The 23,330-nt window shown below is 42.4% G+C and overlaps 1 protein-coding gene across 2 annotated transcripts in view; it reads right to left on the bottom strand.

The window, feature by feature from the left end:
* LOC120045246 (kinesin-like protein KIFC3) overlaps positions 1 to 17,330 on the bottom strand; it is a 65,455-nt gene extending 48,125 nt beyond the window's left edge. For both annotated transcript variants that reach the window (XM_038990179.1, XM_038990180.1), the window contains exon 1: positions 17,079 to 17,330. The gene's annotated coding sequence lies outside the window, so the exon portion shown is untranslated. The remainder of the gene's footprint in view (positions 1 to 17,078) is intronic.
* Between the last annotated feature and the right edge of the window lie 6,000 nt (positions 17,331 to 23,330).

The following is a 23,330-nucleotide window of genomic DNA, read 5'->3' as shown; positions in this document are numbered from 1 at the left end:
ATAGGTTATAACAAACTCCGAAAATCATAACACATTGACATAAAAATGTTTACTGGTTGCTCAGGAGGTAAAGGGAAAGCCAGATGGGTGGAATAAATTTGACTAGTTGTGGAAAATACTGGAGATCAAGAAAAAGAAGTTAAGAAGCAAGCGCTGCATGCATATTATGTCTGCCAAAGAGGTGCTGTTAGATTACAATCACATTTTGGAACCATGTAAATAGGGTTGCAAAGGGTAAGACTCCATCAAATCATCAGCGCTCCCTCTACTTCAATTTGAGGTGAAAATTATGAATCAGACACCTTATCAATAGCAACAGATCATGGTCCTTCTGGAATCAGAAGTTTTTTTTGACTCAATGGAGGAACGTAGTCAAAGAAATGCTGATGAATGTCTTGCTCGAGCTGTTTATGCAACTGGTTCAACTCTGATGCTCATAGGCAATGAGTATTGAAAGAGATTTCTGAATGTTCTTCGCCCAGCATACACCCCTCCAACCAGACATGATTTATCTACTAAATTTGCTGGATGCAGAGTTCAACATAGTTCAAGTGAAGGTCAAGGAAATCATAGAGAAAGCAGACTGAATTGCAATCGCCTCTGATGGGTGATCAAATGTTCGTGGGCAAGGAATAATTAACTACATCATCTCCACCCCTCAACCAGTGTTCTACAAAAGCACAGACACACCGGTCTCTACATTGCAGATGAGCTGAAGGCAGTCAATGACCTTGGACCACAGAAGGTATTTGCACTTGTGACAGACAATGCTGTGAACATGAAGGCTGCTTGGTCACACCCATTGGCTGTGCTGCTCATGCATTGAATCTGCTCCTCGAGGACATCATGGCACTGAAAACAATGGATACACTCTACAAGAGAGCCAAGGAAATGGCTAGGTATGTGAGGGGTCATCAAGTTATAGCAGCAATCTACCTCACCAAGCAAAGTGAGAAGAATAAGAGTATCACATTGAAGCTGCCCAGCAACACCCGTTGGGGTGGTGTTGTCATCATGTTTGACAGTCTCCTGGAGGGGAGGAGTCTCTCCAAGAAATGGCCATATCACAGTCTGCCTATATGGACAGCCCCATCAAGAGGATCCTCCTGGATGATGTATTTTGGGAGAGAGTGGTAGGCAGCCTGAAAGTCCTGAAACCTATAGCAGTAGCCATTGCACGGATTGAGGGAGACAATGCCATCCTGTCTGATGTTCAGACTCTGCTTGCAGATGTAAGAGAAGAAAGCTGTACTGCCCTGCCCACTTCACTGTTGCTCCAAGCAGAGGAAACTACAGTTCTGAAATACATCTAAAAGCGTAAAGACTTCTGCCTGAAGTTCATACTGGCCGCAGCGTACGTTGGACCCCAAGTATGCTGGCCAAGTATGCTTGGTCTCTGCATCTGGTGCAGAGACCAACCAGGCTTATGGTATCATCACTACCGTGTCTCGCTCCCTTGGCCTGGATGAGGGCAAGGTTTTTGGCAGTCTGGCGAAGTACACTTCCAAGCAAGGGCTTTGGGATGGAGATGCAATATGGCAGTTTTGCCAAAATATCTCATCAGCCACCTGGTGGAAGGGACTTTGTGGATCCGAGGCTCTTTCCCCAGTCTCAACATCAACAGTGAAGAGGTGACTCCGGGATGCTGGCCTTCTAGGCAGAGTTGCAAAGAAAAAGCCATATCTCAGACTGGCCAATAAAAAATAAAGACTCTGGAACTCTGCCTAGAAGGCCAGCATCCCGGAGTCGCCTCTTTACTGTTGACATTGAGACTGGTGTTTTGCGGGTACTATTTAATGAAGCTGCCAGTTGAGGACTTGTGAGGCTTCTGTTTCTCAAACTAGACACTCTAATGCACTTGCCCGCTTGATCAGTTGTGCACCGGGGCCTCCCACTCTTTCTATGCTGGTTAGGGCCAGTTTGCGCTGTTCTGTGAAATGATATCTTCAGTTTCTTGGGAATTTCTCGCATGGAACAGCCTTAATTTCTCCGAACAAGAATAGACGAGTTTCAGAAGAATGGTCTTTATTTCTGGCCATTTTGAGCCTGTATTCAAACCCACAAATGCTGATGCTCCAGCTACTCAACTAGTCTAAAGGCAGACAGTTTTATTGCTTCTTTAATCAGGACAACAGTTTTCAGCTGTGCCAACATAATTGCAAAAGGGTTTTCTAGTGATCAATTAGCCTTTTAAAATGATCAACTTGGATTAGCTAACAACGTGCCATTGGAACACAGGAGTGATGGTTGCTGATAATGGGCATCTGTACGCCTATGTAGATATCCATTAAATCTTTTTAAAAAAAAAGCAGTTTCCAGCTACAAGTCATTTACAACATTAATAATGTCTACACTGTATTTCTGAGCAATTTGATCTTATTTTAAATGGACAAATAAATGTGCTTTTCTTTCAAAAACAAGGACATTTCTAAGTGACCCCAAACTTTTGAACGGTAGTGTACATACAGTACCAGTCAAGTTTGGACACACCTACTCATTCAAGGGTTTTTCTTTATTTTGACCATTTTCTACATTGTATAATAATTGTGAAGACATCAACACTAAAGAAATAACACATGGAATCATTTGCCACCATTTGCCTTTGACAGCTTTGCACACTCTTGGCATTCTCTCAACCAGCTTCACCTGGAATGCTTTTCCAACAGTCTTGAAGGAGTTCCCACATATACTGAGCACTTGTTGGCTGCTTTTCCTTCACTCTGCGGTCCATCTCATCCCAAACCATCTCAATGTTTTACGAAGTGAAATAAAAGATCCCAGAAATGTTTCATACAGAAAAAAAGCTTATTTCTCTAAAATGTTGTGCACAAATTTGTTTACATCCCTGTTAGTGAGCATTTCTCCTTTGCCAAAACAATCAATCCTTCTGACAAGTGTGGCATATCAAGAAGCTGATTAAAGAGTGTGATCATTACACAGGTGCACCTTGTGCTGAGGACAAAAGGCCAGTCTAAAATGTGCAGTTTTGTCACACAACACAGATGTCTCAAGTTGAGGGAGTGTGCAATTGGCATGCTAACTACTGGAATGTCGGCCTGAGAATTTTCAAGATAAAGCTCCTTTTCTTACACATTTCAAAACAGAGATAGCTCAAAAACGAAGAACAAATAATTACAACTTATTAAGAGCACAAGCTCTTCTTTAATATGACACCACATTCATCTCAATAAGAAAAAAACTCACTCTTCCATTGTGTAAAGACACTCACTATCAAAAACAATTAACAAAAAAACCCTAGAGTATTTAAATTGTAGTACAGTTGCCTAAAATATTCAATGTACCAAGTATAACATATTAAACTTCTAAATATTATTTACATATAAATAATAAAAATTTTATCCAAAATATGACCAATGGACAATATTCAGAATGTATTTGAAAACCCACAAAGTAGGCTATTTGATTGACAACGATTCTTACTTCTGTAGTAACTATTCAGAGACTATTTAAAAAATGTAGATAACCTCAATTAGATTTAGTACAGACTAGGTCTGACAAAATGTAGAAATGGTAGCCTACTTTGGCAACAATTGAGTAAATTGGATTGTGTTAAACACCAGATCTGAAGAAAGAAAAAAAATAGACTGCTACCACTTTTAATAACAACTCCTAAACCCCTGCAACTGTAAACTTTAGACCCAGACTCTGTGGTACAAGAGTGAATGGTGGGACTTGGGGCAGATGCACTCCATGGAAATGTAGGCTCCCTCTCAGCTGTGCTTTCCCTCTGCTTCCTCTCCATGTTCCCTCGCTCCATTTCTATCCCCCCTATCATCTCTAAACTCCTCTTCCTCCCTGCTGCTGAGCCCCGACTCTCCACATCAGTTCCCTCGCTTTTACTGACCTTGAGGAACAGACTAACAGAGGGAGAGAGAGCAACAAATAGGATACAATTGTGGTCAGGAACATCATCCCTCTTCCTTACTCTCTTCCTTACTTTCTTCCTTACTCTCTTCATCTCAACCATAAATTGTGATTGTTACACGCCTCCAATTCCACCCACACAGTATCATCATGATGCTACACAGCACAGTATTTATATTTTATCAATCTACACACAATAACCCATAATGACAAAGCGAAAACATGTTTAGACATTTTTGCAAATGTATTAAAATAAAAAACAGAAATACCTTGTATACATAAGTATTCAGACCCTTTGCTATGATACTCAATTGAGCTCAGGTGCATCCTGTTTCCATTGATAATCCTTCAGATGTTTCTACAACTTGATTGGAGTCCACCTGTGGTAAATTCAATTGATTGGAAAGGCACACACCCGTCTATATAAAGGTCCCACAGTTGACAGTGCATGTCAGAGCAAAAACCAAGACATGAGGTCGAAGGAATTGTCCGTAGAGCTCCGAGACAGGATTGTGTCGAGGCACAGATTTGGGGAACATAACCAAAAATTGTCTGCAGCATTGAAAGTCCAAGAACACAGTGGCCTCCTGCATTCTTAAATGGAAGAAGTTTGGAACCCCCAAGACTCTTCCTAGAGCTGGCCGCCCAGGCCAAACTGAGTAATCAGGGGAGAATGGCCTTGGTCAGGGAGGTGACCAAGAACCCAATGGTCACTCTGACAGACCTCCAGAGTTCCTCTGTGGAGATGGGAGAACCTTCCAGAAGAACAACCATCTCTGCAGCACTCCACCAATCAGGCCTTTATGGTAGACTGGCCAGATGGAAGCCACTCCTCAGTAAAAGGAACATGACAGTCCGTGTGGAGTTTGCCAAACGGCATCTAAAGGACTCTCAGACCATGAAAAACAAGATTCTCTAGTCTGAAAACAAGATTGAACTCTTTGGCCTGAATGCCAAACGAAACCTGGCACCATCCCTACTGTGAAGAATGGTGGTGGCAGCATCATACTGTGGGGATGTTTTTCAGTGACAGGGAGACTAGTCAGGATCAAGGCAAAGATGAACGGAGCAAAGTACAGAGATCCTTGATGAAAACCTCCAGAGCACTCAGGACCTCAGACTGGGGCGAAGGTTCACCTTCCAACAGGACAACGACCCTAAGCACACGGCCAAGACAATGCAGGAGTGGTTTCGGGACAAGTCTTTGAATTTCCTGGTGTGGCCCAGCCACAACCCAGACTTGAACCCGATCTAACATCTCTGGAGAGACCTGCAAATAGCTGTGCAGCGACATTCCCCATACAACCAGAGCTTGAGAGGATATGCAGAGAACAATGGGAGAAACTCCCCAAACACAGGTGTGCCAAGCTTGTAGCATCATACCCAAGAAGCCACAATTCTTTTTGTAAATGTGATATTTCAGTTTAATTTGAATAGATTTTCAAAAATTTCTAAACACACAATATATATGGTACACACAGAGTAGTGTGCAGATTGATGTGGAAAAAAATCTTTAAATCAATTTTAGAATAAAGCTAACAAAATGGGGAAAAACTCAAGGGCTTTGAATACTTTCCGAGTGCACTATTTAGTGCTCAATATGTCTGGAACAGCAAATCGCAAAAATAAATAAATAAATCACACTATCAAATTGCAATACATACAGTTGAAGTCGGAAGTTTACATGCACTTAGGTTGGAGTCATTAAAACTGGTTTATCAACCACTCCACAAATGTCTTGTCAATAAACTATAGTTTTGGCAAGTAGGTTAGGACACCTAATTTGTGAAAGACAAATAATTTGTCCAACAATTGTTTACAGACAGATTATTTCACTTATAATTCACTGTTTCACAATTCCAGTGGGTCAGAAATTTACAAGTTCACTGTGCCTTTAAATTGCTTGGAAAATTCCAGAAAATGATGTCATGGCTTTAGAAGCTTCTGATAGGCTAATTGACATCATTTGAGTCAATTGGAGGCGTACCTGTGGATGTATTTCAACGCCTACCTTCAAACTCAGTGCTTCTTTGCTTGACATCACGGGGAAATCAAAAGAATTCAGCAAAGACCTCAGAAAAAAAATTGTAGACCTCCATAAGTCTGGTTCATCATTGGGAGCAATTTCTAAACGCCTGAAGGTACCACGTTCATCTGTACAAACAATAGTATGCAAGTATAAACACCATGGGACAACGCAGCCATCATACCGCTCAGGAAGGAGAAGCGTTCTGTCTCCTAGAGATGAACGTACTTTGGTGCGAAAAGCGCAAATCAATCCTAGAACAACAGCAAAGGACCTTGTGAAGATGCTGGAGGAAACCGGTACAATAGTATCTATATCCACAGTAAAACGAGTCCTATATTGACATAACCTGAAAGGCCGCTCAGCAAGGAAGAAGCCACTGCTCCAAAACCGCCATAAAAAGCCAGACTACGGTTTGCAACTGCACATGGAGACAAAGATCGTACTTTTTGGAGAAATGTCCTCTGATCTGATGGAACAAAAATAGAACTGTTTGGCCATAATGACCATTGTTATGTTTGGAGGAAAAAGGGGGAGGCTTGCAAGCCTAAGAACACCATCCCAACAGTGAAGCACGGGGGTGGCAACATCATGTTGTGGGGGTGCTTTGCTGTAGGAGGGAATGGTGTACTTCACAAAATAGATGGCATCATGAGGTAGGAAAATGATGTGGATATATTGTAGCAACATCTCAAGACATCAGTCAGGAAGTTAAAGCTTGGTCGCCAATTGGGTCTTCCAAATGGACAATGACCCCAAGCATACTTCCAAAGTTGTGGCAAAATGGCTTAAGGACAACTAAGTCAAGGTATTGGAGTGGCCATCACAAAGCCCTGACCTCAATCCCATATAAAATGTGTGGGCAGGAATGAAAAAGCTTGTGTGAGCAAGGAGGCTTCCAAACCTGACTCAGTTACACCAGCTCTGTCAGGAGGAATGGGCCAAAATTCACCCAACTTATTGTGGGAAGCTTGTGGAAGGCTACCCAAAACGTTTGATCCAAGTTAAACAATTTAAAGGCAATGCTACCAAATACTTATTGAGTGTATGTAAACTTCTGACCCACTAGGAATGTGATGAAAGAAATAAAAGCTGAAATAAATCATTCTCTCTACTATTATTCTGACATTTCACATTCTTAAAATAAAGTGGTGATCCTAACTGAACTAAAACAGGGAATTTTTACTAGGATTAAATGTCAGGAATTGTGAAAACTGAGTTTAAATGCATTTGTCTAAGGTGTATGTAAACTTCCGACTTCAACTGTATATAGTTTCATATCGCAATATTATTTTGGTCGATATTATAGCGATACTTTGACTCCAAGTATCGATTTGTAAAAAATGCTAGGTTGGATGTACCTGCGGGGCATAGCTAGAAGGGATATAACTTTTGTCAAATTAACCGTAAAATTGAATTTTGGGGAATTCTGGCTAACCCTATTCTGCGCGTTGCCATTCCTCCAAAATCATGTCGTTGTCACGCCTCCCTTGGAGGTCTGGAGAATTTTGTATTGCCAGAAGTGTGCTCTATACACAAAATTAACACATCAACATCTTTTGATGGGGTTTTAAGCTGCGATTTCCTGGCCATCTACACGCACTGTTGCGCCTACAACACTAATCTAGTTAGTACTATTGGAGCTCCACCCAAGAAAGGCATTTTATTGACGGGTTGCGAGGCGTCACTGATTTACACTGGGTCCCCACCCCTATTTAGCTATCTTTCTACCATGGACTTCGCCAGGCTTCCCATTTTAGGGAAGCCAGTTACATTACGAGGCTAACCCTTTTCCTAATCTTAATTTTCCTAACCTGCTACGTTAATTATCCTAACCTGCTATGTAAGTTCTGCTAACCTGCTACAAAATCCCATCTAGTCAAAAGCGTACCTGCTCCAGAACTACAGTATGTTTCATGCTGCAGCTTGTTCTCCAACTTTTTAAATAGTGAGCCAGCATGTTTTTTTCACTTTTATTTCCATGACTGATCAAAACTAAATTCTTATGCTCTCTCGTCTAGTGCGTAATATGTTTGGAACATCAAATCTCAAAAAATGAATACAATCGCAATACATATAGAATTGTGAGAATCACAATACATATCGGGAGGTCCCTGGCAACTCCCAGCCACGACACACACACACCTCCCGTCTCCTCGACCTCAGAACACAGCCTCTCTCTAACCTACTGCTTGTGATGCCTCGCGGCAAGGCTAGGCAAGGAAAATCAAATCAAAGCGCCGAATACAACAGTTGTAGACGTTACAGTTAAGCCCTTCCCAATGATAAGGATTATATACTGAACAAAAATATAAAAACGCAACAATTTCACTGACTTACAGTTCATGCAAGGAAATCAGTAAATTTATTAGGCCCTAATCTATTTCATATGGACTGGGCGGGGACTCAGCCATGGGTGGGCCTGGGAGGGCATAGGCCCACCCACTGGGGAGCCAGGGCCAGCCAATCAGAATTAGTTTCCCCCCACAAACAGGCTTAATTACAGAGAGAAATACTACTCTGTTTCATCAGCTGTCCGGGTGGCTGGTCTCAGATGATCCCGCAGGTGAAGAAGCCAGATGGAGGTCCTGGGCTGGCATGGTTACACGTGGTCTGCGGTTGTGAGGCCAGTTGGACGTACTGCTAAATTCTCTAAAATGACATTGGAGGTGGCTTATGGTAGAGAAATGAACATTAAATTCTGGCAACATCTCTGGTGGACATTCCTGCAGTATGCCCAGCATGCACAACCGCACGCTCCCTCAACATCTGTGGCATTGTGTTGTGTGACAAAACTGCACATTTTAGAGTTTCCTTTTATTGTTCCCAGCACAAGGTGCACATGTGTAATGACTAATGATCATGATTTTTAATTAGCTTATTGATATGCCAAACCTGTCAGGTGGGTGGATTATCTTGGCAAAGGAGAAATGCTCACTAACAGGGATGTAAACACATTTCTGGGTTCTTTTATTTCAGCTCATGATACATGGGATCAACACTTTACATTAGTGACGCACGATATAGTCGGTGAACATATCGGAATCGGCCGATGTTTAGTTTAACGCCCGATGTGCAAAACCGATGTCAAAGCTGATGTGCATACCTATAAAACAAAGATACATGATGTAATGATGCCACGTAAAATTTTGCGCTATACGTGCAACACAGCATTTCTAAACTAACCCACAATGTCTGCTGTATGGATTGAGCAGTCAACAAGTCAAGCAGTCATTTGAAAGAGTAACAAAATTTCAGCGAGACAACTCAAAGGCAAAATCCATTAAAGCCAAGATAATGGAATTCATTACCCTTGACAATCAACCGTTCTCTGTCGTGGGTGATGTTGGCGTTCGCTGACTGGTTGAGCACCAGTTAACACTACCAAGTGCGCTATTTTTCCGATGTTGCCCTACCAGAATTACACAGTAATAGCGTCACTGCTATTAGCTTCACGACATACATACTATGGAACGCCGCTTGGGTCTTTGCGTGTCAAAAAAGATACAGTAGCACTGTCAAAGCTATACAAAAAAGTCTGCAAACACAATGTGAACGATGTGTTTACAATACCACGTTGGTAATAAAGCATAATTTGTATGACCGCAACTTCTGGGGTAGCTAGCTTTAGCTTGGTACCTAGCTAGAACCAATACAACCAGCCTGAAAACAATGACCAGTAGAAACTGCAGTAATTTTCGTTATTCTTAGCAATGATTTAGGAATCCTTGTGAATAAGTATTAGCTAGATTGCCACTTGTTCGCCTATTGAAACTGAACTTCAGTTCATGAAAATAAATAGCTAGCCAGCTACAGCCAAAAGCTAATGTTATAAGCAGCCAGCTAGCTTCATCTGGCTAGTGATGCTCGACCAGACCGGGTTATGTGTTGCGAAGCTAGCCACAATAAGGATTAGGCACAATAGTGGAATTTGTGGTTTGCCTTCACAATAAAAGTGTGTCATTGACAGTGATGCAAATGAATACAAATAGTAGAATTATGCTATACTTTTATTTTGAAGGCTACCCGCAAAGTCCCCTATGTGACTAATCCTTATTGTGGCTAGCTTCACATAGATGGGTCCGACCACCATTAATCAAATAAGAACCGTCTTATAAATTAGGGTTATTTTAGATGACATTTTGCTATGTTTTGGTGAAGAACATTGTTTGCATCCATGAGCTAGCTAGCTTTTTTTATGACCAGCACTGTAGGAGCATGAGACAATTTTACCAGCATCATAGCATACGTATCGATAAATCGTTGTGACATATGAAATACGAGTGATTGTGTAATCAATGTGTAATAACTACGTAAAAAATGTATGAATGTGTTAAATTGTGACGTGCAGTCATTCAGGTCCTGATTGGTCAAATAGTGTTATTTGACACGTCAAATAGTTTTAAATAGTACCTTTTTTGACACACGCAAAGACCCAAACGGGGTCCATAGAAATCCCGGCTGAATGAAACGACTGAACAACGAAACAGCACAGCAAGTAAGTGAAATAGGTTTTGATTATGTTTTACTGGTAATGGGGACATACGTAAATGGCAACAAAACGTTTTGGTCAGTATGGTGTGTGTGTATCATTTATTTACCTAGTAAAATCAGTTAAGAATAAATTCCCCGGGCCAAACCCGGTCGACGCTGGGCCAATTGTGTGCCTCCCTATGGGACTCCCAATCACGGCCGGATGTGATACAGCCTAGATTCGAACCAGGGACTGTAGTGATGCCTCTTGCACTTAGATGTAGTTCCTTAGACCGCTGTGTCCATGTGTGTGTTAACTATTCAACTGTTCTAGAATGCTTAAAAGGCCACAAAAATGTTAAATATCGGTATCTGTTTTTTTTTTGGCAAGGACAATATCGGATATCGGTCAAAAATGTCATATCGGTGCACTTTACATGTTGCGTTTATATTTTTGTTGAGTATAATAAAAAATAGTAACAAGAGAATTAAAATACACAAGAATGGAGCTATAGTCAGGGAGTACCACTACCAGATCACTGTTCAGGGGGGGTACAAGGTATTTGAGGTAGCTATACTGAGCAAAAATATAAAGTGACTAGGCATCAGAATATATAATAAGAGTAAGAGTAGTAAGAATAAGAGTAGCAGCAGCATATGATGAGTGTAAAAGTGTATGTGTGTTTTGTGTAGGTATGCACGTATGTAGCGTATGTGTGTGGGTTTTGTTTCAGTGTAATGTGTGTGATTGAGCGTGTATATAGCGAAGGGGTCTAGGACTCATTTTGCACGGGGACCGCAATGAAAATTGGTTATATTTGCTTGCTGTCAAAGTGTGCAAAAGAATTGTCCTCTAGCCATCGTTTTTGGAATTTGAGACACTCACTGTCATTTTAAAAGTATATTGAGTTTGTTCCACCCCAAAAAAAACATTTTTTATTTATTTACTCAAACCACCCACAGGCCGGATTGGACCCACAGGCCATATGTTTGACATCCCTGATATAGTGTAATGTTCTAACCCACGCTCACACTGAAAACAGCCTAGTCATTTTCTTACTGTGTCTTTTAGCCATTAACATGCAGAATGAAGTTAGGCAGTAATCCGCGGTGGGCAACATGGCATGAACATTTCCTAATATAAAATCTACCCCTCTTTCATACACAGTTTAATTGGGCCAGATTAGCTACAGCTGAACTGAGGCTCTGCTGTCGTTTCCACATCTTCTCTTGTTCAGAATCTAATCCGATTTAAAAGTTGTGTTGAAATGACCATGAGACTAAGTAGGATGAAGATGTCAGTTTCCCTAGATCAGGGGTGTCAAACAAATTTTGACACAGGGGTCCGCATTCGGTCTTCAATGAGGTCCGGAGGGCCGCATTGAAAATTGGTTGCGTTTCCTCACCATCAAAATGAGCAAAAAATGAAATAGTACTTTATCCATAGTTTTTGAATTGCAGATGCTCCCTGAAAAAGTATATTTCACTCAAACAACCACCCAGGGGCCGGATTGGACCCTCGTGGTCAGTTTTGTGATTCACCTCATAACGAATTGCGGGAAGATAAACTGATCCTAGATCTGTGCCAAAGGGTAACTTCTACCCTGAGCATCCCATCCATGTAGACTAACCAACATCAGTGCCAAGAGACTGTAGTCCATCTATGTGACAGACACTGCAGCAAACAGCACCACCTACTGGTTATCTGGTAATGTTCACATTCTACAATAATATGCTTCCAATCAGAGCCGTTACATAATGCCTGAATGCATGGAGAAGTCACAACATGCCATCCTTTATATGATGAAAGGGAAAAAGTGGTTCACACGCCCCACTCCCTAACCTCATCATCTCGACTACCGCAGCAAAACAAGTCAAACCGTCCAGGACTTATTTAACAAACAGCCTACAATAGAGCACCAAACCAGAGACTGACTGTGATCCAAACAAACACTATCCTCATGTGTGAGCTCACGCACATTTGTGCAAACACAGACATGGCACGTTTCGGAACAGATTTCACCATACAGTGTCTTGGGCAAATACTTTACGGAATACATTGTCTGATGTGTAGCTAGTAGCTACGCACGCACGCACACACACGGTTGGAGCTACATAATCCTTCTGCATGACATGTAATTTCCACGAGTAGTCTCTTATTCTCTTTACAGCCTGTGACTCAACCAGCCTATCGTCCGGAAACCACAGACTGTGTGTGTGTGTGTCTGCTCTCTGTCTCCACACCCTCCCAGCCTACACTGGTGTCTTGTCCAACTAAACCTTGCTTGGGGGACCATGATTATTATAATTTGTTTATTATTTAACTAGGCAAGTCAGTTAAGAACAAATTCTTATTTACAATGACGGCCTACCAAAAGGCAAAAGGCCTCCTGCGGGGACGGGGACTGGGATTAAAAATACAAATAAATTAAATAAAAATATAGGACAAAACACATCACGACAAGAGAGACAACACATCATAAAGAGAGACCTAAGACAACATAGAATGGCAGCAACGAGATGGTAGCAGCACAAAACATGGTACAAACATTGGGTACAGACAACAGCACAAAGGGTAAAGACAACAACACATTACGCAAAGCAGCCACAACTGTCAGTAAGAGTGTCTATGATTGAGTCTTTGAATGAAGAGATGGAGATAACTGTCCAGTTTGAGTGTTTGTTGCAGCTCATTCCAGTCGCTAGCTGCAGCGAACTGAAAAGAAGAGCGACCCAGGGATGTGTGCGCTTTGGGGACCTTTAACAGAATGTGACTGGCAGAACAGGTGTTGTATGTGGAAGATGAGGGCAGCAGTAGATATCGCAGATAGGGGGGAGTGAGGCCTAAGTTCTAGAGGGGGGCAGAATTGTGTCTCCATCTCTATGGGAGTCCAACATAACATATGAACTGTCTAAGCAGTTCCCACAATAACAGTCCGAACAGCTAGACTTAGCAGACATGCCCTGACCATCTTCCCTCACATCAACATGAAATTGAATTAAAGCGGTGTAATTCTTCTCAGCTATGCAGGTCTAACAGAGAGGGGTAGGGTCAATGTGTTCTGCTCGTGACTCCTGCCTCTGGAATGCCATGCCAGTGATGACGCGAGGAGAGGTACTGTAGGGAACATGGAGAACAAAATGGAATGTCCCTGTACTCTGTGCGTGTGTGCTCTAGCGTTATGTATTTGACAAACACAGCCCCCTCTGGTGCAGTAACAACTGGGAGGGCTTTTTAAAACAGTGGTCTGTCAAAATAAGTCTGCCCCACATTGACTGAGCTATTACATTTTCTAACAGTAAGAGGGGAAGGATGTTACCCACACTTATTCCTGAAGCAAGATTTGTAACAATCAACAGGCTCTCCATTACCCAGCGTGTAGAAAATCTGCTCCGATTCCAAATCAAGATCACTGTCCCTGACACTTGTCTGTAATTTTTTTTAAGGATAACTCATAAATAAACTCTTCTATTTTTAGATCATACATCCGTTCATTGGCACGGTCTGTAAAGACGACTAGACACACCCTGGTCTCTCTCAACAAACAGAAATAACTTATTTACATACGTATCAGCTCAAGTGCATCCTGTTTCCGTTGGTCATCTTTGAGATGTTTCTACAACTCCATTGAACTCCACCTGTGGCAAATTCAATTGATTGGACTTGATTTGGAAAGGCACACACCTGTCTATATAAAAGGTCCCACAGTTGACTGTACATATCAGAGCAAAAACCAAGCCATGAGGTTAAAGGAATTGTCAGTCGAGCTCCGACGAGACAGGATTGTGTCGAGGCACAGATCTGGGGAAGGGTACCAAAACATTTCTGCAGCATTGAAGGTACCAAACTGCAAGAAGTTTGGAACCACCAAGACTCTTCCTAGAGCTGGCTATCCGGCCAAACTGCGCAATCGGGGGAGAAGGGCCTTGGTCAGGGAGGTGACTAAGAACCCGGTGGTCACTCTGACAAACCTCCAGTGTTCCTCTATGAAGATGGGAGAAAATTCCAGAAGGACAACCATCTCTGCAGCACTCCACCAATCAGGCCTTTATGGTAGAGTGGCCAGACTCAAGCCACTCCTTAGTAAAAGGCACGACAGTCTGCGTGGAGTTTGCCGAAAGGCACGTAAAAGACTGACTAAGAAACAAGATTCTCTGCTCTGATGAAACCAAGATTGAACTCTTTGGCCTGAATGCCAAGCATCATGTCTGGAGGAAACCTATTACCATCCCTACGGTGAAGCATGTCGGTGGCAGCATCATGCTGTGGGATGTTTTTCAGCTGCAGGGACTGCGAGACTAGTCAGGATCGAGGCAAAGATGAACGGAGTAAAATACAGAGATATCCTTGATGAAAGCCGGATACCCGAGACCCACTCCAATTTGCATACCGTCCCAACAGCTCCACAGATGACGCAATCTCAAACGCACTCCACACTGCCCTTTCCCACCTGGACATAAGGAACACCTATGTGAGAATACTGTTGATTGAACACTGAGCTGTAGTCAACGCCATAGTGCCCACGAAGCTCATCACTAAGCTAAGGACCCTGGGACTAAACACCTCCCTCTGCAACTGGATCCTGGACTTCCTGACAGGCTGCCCCTAGGTGTTAAGGGTGGGCAACAACACGTCTGCCACACTGATCCTCAAAACTGGGGCCCCTCAGGGGTGTGTACTTAGTCCCCTCCTGTACTCACTGTTCACCCACGACTGTGTGGACACAACAGTGGCAGGCCTGATCACTGACAACGATGAGATAGCCTATAGGGAGGTCAGAGAACTGGCAGTGTGGTGCCAGAACAACAACCTTTCCCTCAAAGTGAGCAAGACAAAGGAGCTGATTGTAGACTACAGGAAAAGGCGGGCCAAACAGGCCCCCATGAACATCAACGGGGCTGTAGTGGAGCGGTCGAGAGTTTCAAGTTCCTTGGTGTCCACATCACCAACGAACATTCATGGTCCAAACACACCAAGACAGTCGTGAAGAAGGCACGACAAAACCTTTTCCCACTCAGGACACTGAAAAGATTTGGCATGGGTCCCCAGATACTCAAAAAGTTCTACAGCTGCACCATCGAGAGCATCCTGACCTGTTGCATCACCGCCTGGAATGGAAACTGCTGGGCATCTAATCATAAGGCGCCACAGAGGGTAGTGCATACAGCCCAGTACATCACTGGGGTCAAGCCTCCTGCCATCCAGGACCAATATAATAGGCAGTTTCAGAGTTAAGCCTATTCAATTTTCAGAGACTCCAGTCACCCAAGTCATAGACTGCTTTCTCTACTACCGCACGGCAAGCGGTACCAGAGCGCCACATCTAGGACCAAAAGGCTTCTTAAGAGCTTCTACCCCCAAGCCATAAAACTGCTGAACAATTAATAAAATGGCCACCGGACTACTTACATTGACACTCCCCACCATTTGTTTTGTACACTGCTGCTACTCGCTGTTTATCTATGCATAGTCCCTTCACCCCTATCTACATGTACAAATTACCTCAACTAACCTGTACTGCCACATATTGACTCAGTACTGGTACCCCCTGTATATAGCCTCGTTATTGTGTTAGTTTCTATTATTTTTTACTTTAGTTTATTTGGTCAATATTTTCTTAACTCTTCTTGAACTGCACTTTTGGTTAAGGGCTTGTAAGTAAGAATTTCACAGTAAGGTCTACACTTGTTGTATTCGGCGCATGTGACAAATAAAGTTTGATTTGATTTACCACAGAGCGCTCAAGACCTCAGACTGTGCAAAGTTGTTATAAAGGCAAAGGGTGGCTACTTTGAAGAATCTCAAATATATTTTGATTTGTTTAACACATTTTTGGTTACTACATGATTCCATGTGCCATTTCAGTTTGTCTTCACTATTATTCTCCAATGTGGAAAATAGTAAAATAAAGAAAAACCCTTGAATGAGTAGGTGTGTCCCAACTTTGACTGGTACTGTACGTAAATGTGATTTCAGTTTTAGATTTTTTTTTATAAATTAGGAAAAAAATTCTAGAAACCTGTTTTTCCTTTGTCATTGTGGGGTATTGTGTTTAGATCGATGAGGGAAAAATACTATTTAATCAATTATAGAATAAGGCTGTAACAAAATGTGGAAAATGTCAAGAGGTCTGAATACTTCCCGAAGGCACTGTGTGTGTAATGTAATGTGTGATATATATTTTATATGGGTGGGCGCGCGCACACACACACACACAAACGCACACCCCGTTCACTGTCCCACAGCTCAGCACTGAAATGAAAACGCTGAGAACATTTTACTTTTTGACAGAAGAGGGAGGCTTTTTGACATGCGTGGAAACGGCTGGAATGGTGTAAACTACAGCTGTTTTCAGTGAATTGGATGTGCTCCGTTGCCATTTTCTGTAAACACCGGAAACAAAACGGAGCAATTTGATAATGTGGCTTTGGGCTGTAGTCTAGGGCGCCTTGCCAAGTAGCCTAATATTGATAGTCAGTTAAACCGCACGACCACGCTGCCAAATCAGTGTGCAACTCGCGGTTTGATAAAATTGTTAATACAAACCAACATTACTTTGACAAGGCAACTACAACTTAGTGTGAACACAAACGTGTGTGCAAATTTTACAAACAATTTACTATAAAATGGCGAAATGGAAATCAAACAATGTGCTAGAGGAAAGAAAAATAGTGCAACGTTTGTAACTCTTACCTCTCGGTCCAACACGCGAAACCTCGCCTTCTTATTTTATCCGTAATTTTCCCGAATTGACTAAATAAATCAACCTCACATCAAGAGTCTCAATCAAAAAGCGGTTGGACTGTGTTGTAGAGTCCAAAACCCTGAAGTAGCCTATCCAGAGTTCAGTGGAGCAAATATTCCCGTTAAGTTATTTTTTTCGGCTACGGCCGAAAGTCAAGTCTCCTCGCGATTTTGGAGTGGAATTCACCAGCTGACAGCGCTTCAGAGACCATGACGTAGATCAGACATTGTCGCGTTCAAATCAACTCGGAAATCTCAGACTTCTGACTTCAGTGCGTTCAAGACAACTATGTACTCGGGAAAAGACAAGCTCAGACTTAGAAAAATAGTTTTGAACGATCATGCACGTCGGAATTCCAAGTCGGGAACTTGGGCATCTTTCTAGAGAGCTTCAACTTTCCCAATGACCGAGGTCATGATTTGACCTAGGTTATTTTTCGAGTTCCCAGTTGTCTTGAAAGCACCAAAAGAGAAACTTTTGACAGATGTTTAACCCGTTGTATTGTTGCTTGACCGCTGACCAATCTCACACAACTGTTTGGAGTAAATATCTTAACGTTATACTCGTTTATCCAATAAAAATACTTGAAGAAGCAGAATGTAGTTACAGTATATGCACACTAACCTAACATTACAGGCATAAATACACGCCTGAAACTAGATCCCCTACATACTGGTCTTGACGTAAGAAAAACTTATTATTTACGAGCTGCTTACATGTAATGCATTCACCCGCATACCTATAACAATATTAGGCAAATCATCATCTACAAAACATTCCTCTTCTTCATTGTCAAAAATCAATCTGAATCTAACAAGGGAGCTTACATAGCCAGTTGTATTCAGCTGTTGGTTCCAAAGATATTATTTTAAACACTAAATATATATATATATATATATATATATATATATATATATATATATATATATATATATATATATATATAATATACAGTTGAAGTTGGAAGTTTACATACACTTAGGTTGGAGTCATTAAAAACTTGTTTTTCAACCACTCCACAAATTTCTTGTTAACAAACTATAGTTTTGGCAAGTCGGTTAGGACATCTACTTTGTGCATGACACAAGTGATTTTTCCAACAATTGTTTACAGACAGATTATTTCACTTATAATTCACTGTCACAATTCCAGTGGGCCAGAAGGTTACATACACTAAGTTGACTGTGCCTTTAAACAGCTTGGAAAATTCCAGAAAATGATGTCATGGCTTTAGAAGCTTCTGATAGGCTAATTGACATCATTTGAGTCAATTGGAGGTGTACCTGTGGATGTATTTCAAGGCCTACCTTCAAACTCAGTGTCTCTTTGCTTGACATCATGGGGAAATCAAAAGACATCAGCCAAGACATCAGAAAAAAATTTGTAGACCTCCACAAGTCTGGTTCCTCATTGGGAGCAATTTCCAAACGCTTTAAGGTACCACGTTCATCTGTACAAACAATAGTATGCAAGTATAAACACCATGGGACAACGCAGCCATCATACCGCTCAGGAAGGAGAAGCGTTCTGTCTCCTAGAGATGAACGTACTTTGGTGCGAAAGTGGAAATCAATCCCAGAACAACAGCAAAGGACCTTGTGAAGATGCTGGAGGAAACAGGTACAATAGTATCTATATCCACAGTAAACGAGTCCTATATTGACATAACCTGAAAGGCCGCTCAGCAAGGAAGAAGCCACTGCTCCAAAACCTCCATAAAAAAGCCAGACAGCGGTTTGCAACTGCACTTGGGGACAAAAATCGTACTTTTTGGATAAATGTCCTCTGGTCTGATGAAACAAAAATAGAACTGTTTGGCCATAATGACCATCGCTATGTTTGGAGGAAAAAGGGGGAGGCTTGCAAGCCGAAGAACACCATCTCATCCGTGAAGCACGTGGGTGGCAGCATCATGTTGTGGGGATGCTTTGCTGTAGGAGGGACTGGTGTACTTCACAAAATAGATGGCATCATGAGGATGGAAAATTATGTGGATATATTGTAGCAACATCTCAAGACATCAGTCAGGAAGTTAAAGCTTGGTCGCCAATTGGGTCTTCCAAATGGACAATGACCCCAAGAATACTTCCAAAGTTGTGGTAAAATGGCTTAAGGACAACAGAGTTAAGGTATTGGAGTGGCAATCACAAAGCCCTGACCTCAATTCTATAGAAAATGTGTGCACAGAACTGAAAAAGAGTGTGTGAGCAAGGAGGCCTACAAACCTGACTCAGTTACACCACCTCTGTCAGGAGGAATGTGCCAAAATTCACCCAACTTATTGTGGAAGGCTACCTGAGGCGTTTGACCCAATTTAAACAATTTAAAGGCAATGCTACCGAATACTAATTGAGTATGTAAACTTCTGACCCACTGGGAATGTGACAAAATAAATAAATCATTCTTTCTACTATTATTCTGACGTTTCACATTCTGAAAATAAAGTGGTGATCCTAACTGACCTAAAACAGGGAATTTTTACTTGGATTAAATGTCAGGAATTGTGAAGGTGTATGCAAACTTCCGACTTCAACTGTGTGTGTGTCTATCTGTCTATCTATATCTTTCATTTCCAAAATGGTTCAGTGTGTCTGATACTTTCTCAGTTGAAAATTTCACCAAAAGCACATCCAGTCGACTGAAACATATCCATGTTAAAAACAGTCTCATAAAAACATGAAATATGGGCATAATCGCTGAGCGTTACACTTAAGGGCTGGATTCAATCCGTATTGCGGAAGTATCTAGGAAGATCTGCGTTAAAATGTAAAGGTCATTTTCGATTGAGCCGACATATGCAGCGTTTACCGTGAATCTAGTATCCGCGAATGTGGGAACACATTGAAATCAAGCTATAACGCAGATCTGCTGCGATATCCTACTTCTGCGATAGGGATTTAATCTAGCCCTAAATCTTCTAGTAGCACTTAGGCATCTATGCTATGGTGTTTAAAAAGAACCCACTGTGTCTATGACCTTAGGTCACTGATAGAAATGGGAAGGGGTTGGAAAGTTAACTTCAATTTAAGTTAAAATGCGACTCCTACCACAAGTATGCACACACACCCACAGCCTAAGATGTAGCACACTGTTGGACAGAGGTTAGTTCTGAGGCTTGCTCAGCATTGTTTTATTCCCGCCTTTTTTCATTCTGCCTTTTCCCGTTTGGTTGAGACGGAAACAATGAACACTTCCTCTGGCTTTCTGCACCTCTTCCTGCTCATACACACTCATTTCCACATCTTACACACACACACACACACACACACACACACACACACACACACACACACACACACACACACACACACACACACACACACACACACACACACACACACACACACACCTCGAAACTCAGTAACTCAGTAACTCAGTAAAATCATTGAAACCCATTTGTGCTCCTGCTGTATCAGACAGGAGGACACATGGCAACGACCCTGAATTAGTCAATCAGATATCGACCTGTGTGATGCATCACAGCGCCATGGAGACCAACACAGGACCACTCACTCTCAGAGTTCAGATAAGAAAATGCTTTTTTCCCATATTCCTCAGATAAGAGAAACAGATGTTTTCCCAACGATTAAATGCTAAGCATTCTTTTAGAGTGAAAGACTAGTGTTCACTCTTGTGGCACAGACTACAAAAGAAAATGGCCTCTCTTTAAAAAAGGAATGGCTAAGGAAATATAGAAACCAGCAACATCTAGGTTTGGTTAAGGCCATATTGCCTCTGTCACAGGTCCTTGGGGAGAATGGCAGTACATAGAAGCAGGAAGCAGTAGCAGACCTGGAGCTAAGCCCCCTGGGTAATGGAGTTCTATAACCATAAAGGCTCTATAGGATTATGAAGCATCAATAAGGATTAAAGGGGCAATCTGCAGTTGCTACATACATTTTTGGACATATAAATGAATTATATGTACCCATTGATTCTTTAAGAATATAACTTATAAATGTCTCATGAGTTTAGTTCAACTGTCGTACCATTTCACAATCCCAAATCTAAGCTTGTTTTACTTCAATGTTTGTAAACAAAGTAAACGTAAACAAACGCTATATAGCCTCAAAAGAAGCATAACACTACATTTTGATATCATGGATAGTCATTTTTTGACAGTGGTTACATTTCTTCAGCCCCATCCCTCAGCTTTTAACCGAAACAGGGGCGGGAAGTACGCTTTCTTATTGTTTCAACTGCTAATTGCCGCTTTAAGGTACTAAAACGTATTTAACACACACAACATCAGTGAGACCACGAGGGAGTGAGGGGAAGAAGGGGTACACAGAATATGAAAGGATAACTCTGTAAAGGGAACTTTCCCGAGGGGGACATATGCCGTGTTCACGTCTTGTCGGAAACTCCGACATTTCCGACTTGCTTACTCATTATAGAAAGATGGTACCCGAGTTTCCCACTTGGAAAATCAACCAATAGGAAGCACTATGCAAATAACTTACGTTCATTTTGTCTCGGAGGTCCAGAGTTTCTAACATGAAGTGAACGCGGCAATAGAGAGAGAATGTTTTTTTTAACCATTTCGGTCTGAAATCTCAATGTCAATATATACCTAGAAGAGTAGTGGAGGATCACAACATTTCTTCCCCTTCTCTTTCTGTCTATTTCCTTTTCAGTCTCCTACTCCTTCTCCTCCTCTTCATCTCCAGGCTTCTGCTCGACGGACAGGAGCTCCTCGCTTTTGTGACGGCGTGTCATGCGGATGAGCATCATGCTGTCGGTCGCCTCGGGAACCGCATCTTCGTCATCCTCGACGCGGGGATGTGTAGGGGGGATGGGGGAGCGACGGTGCACCATCGGGGAGGGAGGAGGTATGGGGAGTCCAGAGGACTGGGGGGAGAGGGGTTGGGGGTGAGAGAGAGAGAACAAAGATTGATTTCAGACCCATTTTTAATCCACCCACAAAAAGAGAGAGAGAGAGAGTAAGAGGGAGGGTGTGAGAAGGGAGAGTTGGGGACAGACACAGAGGTAGTTGTTTATGACACTAGGTGTGTGCATGTAAATGCATGTGTGTACTATTTACCTCAGTCTCAGTAGGTTTGAAGCCCTCTTTCAGCTTGGCAAAGGTGCCCTTAATGCCTGCCTGCTCTGTAACCACCATGGCTGCTTTGAACAGCTTGGGGGTCTCTGGCCTGTCTGGGATCACCTCGGCAGTCTCCTTCGCCTCTCCCTTTTCCTCTGGCTCTTTATCCTTAGTCAGCATTTTCCTAGAAAGGTAGGGAGGTAGGGAAAAGTTGTGGTCAGGTCAGTCAGACTGAAGTAAACCTTTTAGATATGGTCTCACTGTGCATATACACTGTGTACATTGATGCATTTTGTGGGCTTGAAACATTTAGGCACACACACACATATACACACACACACTGCAACGCCCTGTCCTCACTCATGAGGTAGATTGATGCCACAGATGAGTTAGAGTAGGTCATGAGGCTCTGTTTATCCAGATCTAATTCCCTCTGAACTTCTGCCTGCCTCTCACTTCAACCAATAATACTTCATCAGGAGCTCAAACTCCTCTTAACCATTATCAAAGAGAGAGAGAATTACAGTGGAGAGGGAAAGGGAAAGAGATAGAGATAGAGACAAAGAACGGATGAACAGACAGGGAGATAGTTACAGATGGATGAAGAGATGAAGCAGAGAGATAGAGGCTTGGTAAAGAGGGAGAAAGAGAGAACATATTTTGCCTCGCCATCACGTGAGCGATCACAAGATCGGTGGGTATGATAAAAAGCGCTATGTACAATATGTAGTGGGATATGTGTAGGTTATCCATCCCCTCCACCCTTCCCTTCTCCAAGACTCATATCCCACGTCCCAGCCTTTCCATTTGACCTCCCTCCTCAGGCCTTTTGGCTGTGTCCTGGGTAAGAAGAGAGGGATAGGGGAAGTGGAAAAGGTAGGAAAGTTGGATTCGAGAGGTCACCCCCTCACTTTGCCTTCTTGCGGAGGAGTTTCTGGGACTCGGGGTAGTGCACCAGGATGTCTGAGAGGTCCCTCTTATCCAGGATGAAGAGGTTAGCGAATCGGTGAGCCATCACGTTGGCCGTGCGTCTGTTTCCCCCGCCCCCTGCCAGCAAGCTGTCCAATCGGAGGACATATATGGGTTATATGCCAAACAAACACTAAACACATGCTTCATGCTTAGAGACAAGCTAGAGGCAAGCTAGAGGCATAGC

Source organism: Salvelinus namaycush, chromosome 1 (assembly GCF_016432855.1).
Source record: "Salvelinus namaycush isolate Seneca chromosome 1, SaNama_1.0, whole genome shotgun sequence".
In the NCBI taxonomy this organism is placed as follows: Eukaryota; Metazoa; Chordata; class Actinopteri; order Salmoniformes; family Salmonidae; genus Salvelinus; species Salvelinus namaycush.
The sequence above is the reverse complement of the archived record's forward strand: the minus strand, read 5'-3'. Positions and strand labels throughout refer to the sequence as shown.